The sequence below is a fragment of the Arvicanthis niloticus genome, chromosome X (assembly GCF_011762505.2).
Source record: "Arvicanthis niloticus isolate mArvNil1 chromosome X, mArvNil1.pat.X, whole genome shotgun sequence".
In the NCBI taxonomy this organism is placed as follows: Eukaryota; Metazoa; Chordata; class Mammalia; order Rodentia; family Muridae; genus Arvicanthis; species Arvicanthis niloticus.
In genome coordinates this window covers 108,596,412-108,604,652 of record NC_047679.1, presented here as the reverse complement: position 1 = coordinate 108,604,652, position 8,241 = coordinate 108,596,412, and positions in this window count along the sequence as shown.

Here is an 8,241-nt window from a genome sequence, read left to right as displayed (position 1 = left end):
TAGAATAAATGCTAGTAGATAATATGTTTATGTTGTAAGTAAATCTGGTGTGTATATTACAAAATTATCAAGATTTTATGTTTTATTAAAATAACTGGTATATTTTCTGCTGATTTTATCAAGCTTTTATCTACTTAATAAAATATTTTTAAAGCCAGTAATCATTTAAGTAATTGTTTACAGGGCTGGAAAGCTGTCTATGTGGTTAAGAGAACTGAGTGTTCTTTATAAGGATCAGGTTCAATTCCCAGCACCCACATGGCAGCTCACAGCCTTCCATGATTCCAGTTTCAAAGAATACACCTGCTTCTGGCTTCTTCTGCTGGCACCAGGCATGCATGCGGTGCACAGACATAAATGTAATCAAAACACATATACACAAAGCAAAACAAAGTAAAATAAAAAATTTTAAAGTATTTGATTACATTAGTCATACTACATTTTGTTTTTCATGTGTGCGTGTGCATGTGCGTGTATGTGTGTGTGTGTGTGTGTGTATGTGCACATGCGTGCGAATGCACATGTGGAGATTAAAGGAGAACTTTTGGGAACTGGTTATCTACTTTCACCATGTGAGTGTTGGTGATTGAAATCAGACTGTCAGGCTTGGTAGCACATGTTTCCATTCACTGAGCCATCTAGTGGTTCATATATTAATTTTTTAAATTATTGCTTTATAAACAACTATTTTAAGGTTATTTCAACACGTTTAACACCCTATTTATCTGTAACACGGTATGTATTGTGCAAAGTTTACGGAACTAAAGGCATGTACATTGAATACATACAAAGTGACTAGTAAGTACTTACTCTTTTAAATTTTTATTTTTTATGTGTATGGGTGTTTTGCCTTCTTGTGTATCTGTGTACCCCTTTTGTGCCTAGTGCTCACAAAAGCCATAAGAGAGCATTGGATCTATTGAAACTGTTGTTACAGATAATTGTGAGCCACCATGTGGGTGCTAGGAATTGAACCTGGGTCTTCTGCAAGAGAGCAAATGTTAACTTCTAAGCTATCTCTCTAGCTCCAAATGCTTACTCTGTGTAAAATGTATTGTGGCAGTGATATTCTTTTGACATTTATGCTCTACTATTCTTTGATCTGATCTACATCTATTTGCCATAACTAAATATTTTGTTACTATACATGTGAGATGTACTTGTATGTCAGAAAATGGGTCTATTGATGGTCATGGTCACTGTTCTTTAAGGTTGTTAGAGGTCTAAAATTTTAAATTTTGTTAGTACTGTAGACCTATTCTACTAAGCCAAAGACCACAACATTTGCTCTCAAAATAAAAGCTTAGGTCATATATAACAGACTTCAATGTAGATCCTCAGTATAATGATGGTCATTGCTGCTGGCTCCTTTCTATGTTACATTTATATAAGCCTCCTAGGAAACAAAGCTTAGGAAAACACTTTCCTAAGTTGGTGTCCTCAAAATAGAATTGTTTATCATACTAGCCTTTTTTCCAGCCTGTATTCCTGTGTTCCTAATTGTATTGTGACTATATCCCCCTTAGGCAAAGATAATTAGACATGCCATACCACATATACTCCATGCAGAACCTCTTAATGATTCGTTTGTGTTAGAAATTGAGCAATATACAAAAATATATTTGTAAAAACAAAGTACTTAGTTTTAAAAGGTTTTATTTTTATTGTTTTTAATTACCTGTGGGTATGTGTGCATGCATGTGGGTATGTGCACTTGACTGTAAGTGCTTGCAGAAGACAGAGGCATCAGATCCTCTGGAGCTGGAGTTATGGACAGTTGTGAGCTGCCTTGTGTGGGGGCTGAGGAGCAAGGATTCTTAACTGCTGAGCCTTCTCTCCAGCCATCTTCCATTTTTGTTGCTTATTTTTGATATTGTATTTTAATTATATTTCTCCCTTTCCTTCCACTAAACCCTTTCATATACCTCTCTCCACTCTCCTTTGAATTTGTGGTATCTTGTTTCATCAAATGAATCCATACACAGTATTACTTGTGTGTGTGTGTTCAGTACTCACCATTTGGCACTGGACAACCAGTTGGTGTCCTTGCCTCTCTTCATTTTTGAGGCAGTGTCTCCGGTTGCCTTTATCTCCTAAGTGCTTTGCCACCACACTTCATTTAGGCACTGTGACAAAAGTGACTCGAGCCTGGGCTACAGAGCAAAACCTTGTCTCACAGCCAACAACAAAATGGAGTTAAACCCAGAGCTTAATGAAATCTAGGAGAGCAACTAAGCTATAGCCCCAACCCTAAAAGAACTTACTTTTTTGGACATAGGTTTCTTCAAATACTTGCTTTTGATGGTTCTGGTTTTGTAAGGCTTTATAAGTGCTGTCTGCTAACATTCTGCAGAAGCACAACTGACAAAAGTATATGAGCAGCATGTTTGAGTTATTGAAATGTCACCAGTATGACAGACAGAATCAAAGCTCAAGAATGGACTCTGTGCTTCTGGCCTAGGAGCCATTTCTTTTATACGTCTATACTTCTTAGTTTCTTAAAATTGGCAATAAAGGGTTTTATTGGAACTCTTTGATACCTGTCATTCCACAGTTATAGGAACAAAGCAGATCATCCAGGATAGATCTCACCCATGTTGAAGAACAGTCAAAATCAAACTACTGGCAATGTCTTCAGAGAATATTGTCCTCTGAAGTTGCCAAGGAGAGAATTATTGGAATCAAAATGAAGCCATTCTGAGCATTGTGCCTTCTGCCTGTAATATAACACTTAGGAGTCTAAAACAAGAGGATTATAAGTTTGAGGGCAGCCTAGGTTTCATAATAAAACCCTGTATCAAAGCCAACAACAAAATGGAGTCAGATGTGCCCACCCTTCCAAAAGTAACTAAAGCTAAGAAGTTATTGAGAAATGTTTCTTTTTTCTAATAGTTTGTTTTTTATTCACGTTACATCTAGATCATAGCCCCACCTCTTCTCCTCTTAGCCCTACTCTTACCATTGGCCCCTTCTCTTCTCCTCAGAAAAGTGGACTTCCCCTTGGTCTTATACATGGCGATCTGATACATACTGAATGTCTTCTAACCTTGGGTACTACTTGTGTTTCTGTTTGTGATCTAGATATAGATGTACATGCAGATATAAATATTTCAGACACAGGCATATTTAACCCAAGGTTGAGATATATGGGCCAGGGCTCAGTGGGGAAGAGTGCTTTCTGTGCACATCTGACAACCTGAATTAGATTCTAAGAACCCATGTAAAAAAAAAAAAAAAACGTATGCAATGGCATGCATTGTAATTCCAGAACTCCTACAGTGAAATGGGAAGTAGAGACAGGAGAATCAGCTGAACATACATGGACCAGGTATCCTGTAATACATGCAATGCAGCAGTAAAAACAACAAGAGACTCTGCCTCATAACAAGGCGAACAGTCTTTTGAAAAGTTGGTCTCTGACCTACACACATATGCTGTGACATTCATGCACTTGCATTTGCATTTACACACACACACACACACGTCCATGAAATAAAGTGATTTCAACTGCTATGTGGTACTGTTCATTTTTTCCTTTCCACCCAAGGTCAACTTACCAGAAATGGCTGACACTAAAAAATGTGCCTTTCCTCCTGACCATGGTTCACCAAAAACATTACAGAGTTTTCAGACTCACAGCCTGGACCCTGGCTCAGCCACCGATCTGTAACCCCTACCCCGCCTACCCGCCTTGTTTATTATATATAATAACCCTGCCCCCCTTCAACTTTATGCAATACCACCACCTCTCTGTTCAGCTCTATATAATAAACACACTGAGCTTCCACTGTGCTGCATTGTTTCTCCAGCCCAGGGCCAGATGATCTGATCCCACTGATCATATATATGTGTGTGTGTGTGTGTGTGTGTGTGTGTGTGTGTGTGTCTGTCTGTCTGTCTGTCTGTCTGTCTGTCTGTCTTTTTCTTCATTCACCCACCACCTCAGTCAGTCCCTCTCTGGAGCTGTATTAGACACTTCAACTTGTCAGAATAGAAAATTCTTGATTCTCCTTCTTGTCTTCCAATTTCAATTCCCAAGTCTTATACCCAGCTCTGTAGCAGCACACCTGCTGGGGCCTCCCCTTCCTCTCTGCCCCAACTCCAAGAGGGCTCCACAGATGATCTCCTTTGGCCTTCCTCCCTTACCCTATCCAATTGTTTCTGCCACTAACACCCAGAGTCATTCTTCTGCCTGAAAGCTCACCAGTTGTACATGTCTAGGAATCAGGTAGGCAATATTTACTCTCCTTGCTATCCTCTATATCAAATTCCCCAGTCTTGTCCCAAGCCATTAAGCAGACCACTGATAGTTGCCTGTCTGTCCTGTCAACCTCCATTCCTTGAGAGCTCCAAAGAATCTCTTGGCAGGCTCAACACTACCTTCTTGGGCCTGGGAATCAGGTAAGTGATCTTTACTCTCCTTCCTGCCCTCCAATTCCAGTCCACTAGGTACATCTTTAACCTTGTAACAGATAACATGCAAGGGCCTGTCTACTTTCTCTGAGTCTGCTTCCTAGAGACTCTGTCAAATCACTCAGAAGAGTCAGTTTTCCTTCCTGTGGACTCTTTTGCCATCTTGCCTCTTCTAACCCATCCTCATTCCTTTGTGTCAGCTTCCAATACCTAAAAATAAATTCTATACTAGACCTCCAATGGCCAAAAGCAGCAGGGACTCAGAAGCATGCCCCACCAGACCACCCACAGTCATCACATGTCCCCAAGATCCAGAGAAGACAACAGAATACCCAACCAAGAAAAAATATCAGCACCTAAAATCACCATCATCCCAAACCCAGATGCATAGTCACCAATGCAAAAACACAGTCAATAGCAATGAAGACACTATGTCTCTAGCAGAACAAATCCATTAGTGAAATCTGTGAAAACACAGTGTAATGAAATTAAGAAAACAGTTCAAGACATGAAAGTAGAAATAGAATCACTAACCAAAACCCAAATTGAAGTAAAACAGGAAATGAAAAATTTAAGAGATCAAAGAAAAACCTCAGAAATAGGCTTTATAACAGACTACATGATATGGAATAGAGAATCTAAGACATTGAAGACAAAATAGAAGGGACAGAAATCTCAGTTCAAGAAAATGGGAAATCTAAAAAATAAAACTCAGGCACAAAACATCCAGGAAACACAGATCACTATGAAAAGACCAAATCTAAGAATACTAGGAATAGGGGAAAGAAAGAAACCCAGGTCAAAGGCACATAAAATACTTTCAATAAAATAGAAAAATTTTGTATCCTAAAGAAGATGCCTATAAAGGTATAAGAGGCATATAAAGCCAGGCAGTGGTGGCACATGCCTTTAATCCCAGCACTTGGGAGGCAGGGGCAGGCGGATTTCTGAGTTCGAGGCCAGCCTGGTCTATAGAGTGAGTTCCAGGACAGTCAGGGATATACAGAGAAACCCTGTCTCGAAACCCCCCCACAAAAAAAGAGGCATATAGAACACCAAATAGACTAGACCAGAAAAGAAATTCCCTCACAACACATAATAATCAAAACACAAAACTTATAGAACACACATATACTCTTACACACACACACACACACACACACACACACACACACACACACACACGAATATTAAAAGCTGCAAAGGAAAAGGACTAAGTAACATATAAAGGCATACCTGTAAGAATTAAACCTGACTTTCAAGACTCTAAAACCAAGAAGAACCTAGACAGATGTTCACAGATCCAAGTCAAGATTACTTGTCAGCATATCTTTTTCTTAACTTGTGTTAATAAGGCTTCAACCTCTCCTCTAGCCCATCACTCACCAGAGGTAGTAAAAGAGAAATGTTATTAGGACAGAGGGGAAGTAGACCTATTTATAAATAGTTCTGTGGGGGCAAGTCCAAATCTCATTGTCAGAATCTTAACAGTCCAGTCCTTTAGCAAAACACCAACACAAATCAGCAGCAGCAGTTCAGTCTATTCAGCAATCACTACTCATGAATCAGCAACTGCAGACCAGTCCACTCATCAGATACCACACAGGAATCAGCAAGGGCAGTTCAATCCAGTAGAAACTGCAAGGCTCACCAACCAGCCTGAGTCCACCTTGGAAGCAGCAAGAAACTGCAGGAACTTCATGAATTCTTTGGCAAGTTTCTCTCTATGATATCACCACAAGCAAAGCTCAACTACACAATGGAAGGTGAACCAATACATGCGTGCTGTCAGCAAAGAAGAGTGGTGTGGAGCAAGGCAAACCGCTGCTCAAGCTCTCACTGTCTGTGGGGTCATATTTATATTCCTTCGAAACATCACGCATCCTTTCACAGATCTGCTATAGCAAAACATCCTTTCACCTGTGTCTGCTTCAGGAAAAATTCTTTCATGTGTCTGCTTTAGCAAAACATCATTTCATTTGTGTCCCCCAGCAAACCATCTTTTGACATAACTGACTTTCCAAAGAAACCAGAAGTTTCCATTTCAATTACATTACCAGCAAAAGTTTCAGTCTCAATAGATGAAGAAAGAAAAGCATTTCACAATAAAACCAAATTAAAGCAGTATCTATCTACAAATCCAGCTCAACAGAAGGCACTAGAAGGAAAACTTTAACAGGAAGTCATTAACTACACCCAAGAATAAATAATCCTAGTCCAGCAAATCAAGAAGGGAAACACACACACAAGCACACACACACACACACACACACACACACACACATACACGACCACCACCACAACAACAAAATAACAGGAATTAACCAACACTGCTCATCGATCTCTCTAAACATGGATCTCTCTAATCATCTATTCCCTGATAGAAAAGACACAGACTAACAAAACAGATTCAAAAATAGGATTTATCCTTCTGCTGCATCAAGAACCACACCTTAAGATCAAGGATAAACATCAACTCAGAGTAAAAGGATGATAAAAAGATATTCCAAGCAAATGGGCATGAGAAGCAAGCTGGTGAGAGCTATTTTAATATCTGACAAAATAGACTTCATACCAAAACTAATAAGCTGAGACAGGGAAAGCCACTACATACTCATCAAAGGAAACATTCACCAAGAGGACATTTCAATTCTTAACATCTATGCCCCAAACACAAGAGCATACACATTTGTAAAAGAAACACTACTACAGCTTAAATCACATATTGACTTTCAAACACTGATTATAGGAGGCTTCAATACCCCATTCTCGCCAATACACAGGTCAAACAAACAAAAACTAAACAGAGTAATGTTACAGCTGACTGACATTATAAATCAAATAGATCTAACAGATATTTACAGAACATTTCACCAACACACAAAAGAATATACCTTCTTCTCAGTAACTCACGGAACTTTCGTCAAAATTGACCATATACCCAGACACAAAGCAAGTCTCAACAGATACAAGAAAGATGAAATGACTTTTATCATCCTATCAGACCACCACAGATTAAGCTGGATATGAACAACAACGAAAACAATAGAAAGCTTACAAATTCATGGACACTGAACAACTCACTACTGGATGAAAAATGAGTCAAGACATAAACTATGAAATTAAGGACTTTCTAGAATTGAAAGAAATGAATAGACAACATTCCCAAACTTATGGGACACGATGAAGGTGGTTCTAAGAGACAAGTTTATAGCACTAAGTGCCAACATTACAAAATTGGAGAGATTTCATAGTAGTAATGTAACAGCACACCAAAAAGTTCTAGAACAAAAAGAAACAACCATAAGGACAAAAAGGAGTAGACAGCAAGAAATAATCAAATGTAGAGGCTGAAATTAATAGTATAGGAACAAGAAAAATGGAAAGAATGAAACAAACAGTAGTTTCTTTGAGAAACTGACAAACCCTTTTCCAAAATTAACTAAAGGCAGAGAAAATATGGAAATTAACAAAATCATAAATGAGAGGGGGATATAACAATAGACACGGAGGAAATCCAGATAATCATTCTAAAGACATGCCTTAAAAACCTTGACTCGACCACATTGGAAAATCTAAAAGAAATGGATAATTTTCTCAATATAACCATTACAAAAGTGAAATTAAGATAAGATCGGCAATTTAAAAATACCTATAACTTCTAGTGAAATAGAAGCAGCATTAAAGTCTTCCTACCAAAAAGCCCAGGGACAGATGATTTTGCACAGAATTTTAGGAAACTTTCAAAGAAGAGTTAACACCAATACTCCTCAAGTTATTCCACAGAATAGAAACAGAAGGAGCATTGCTCAATTCATTTTATGAGGC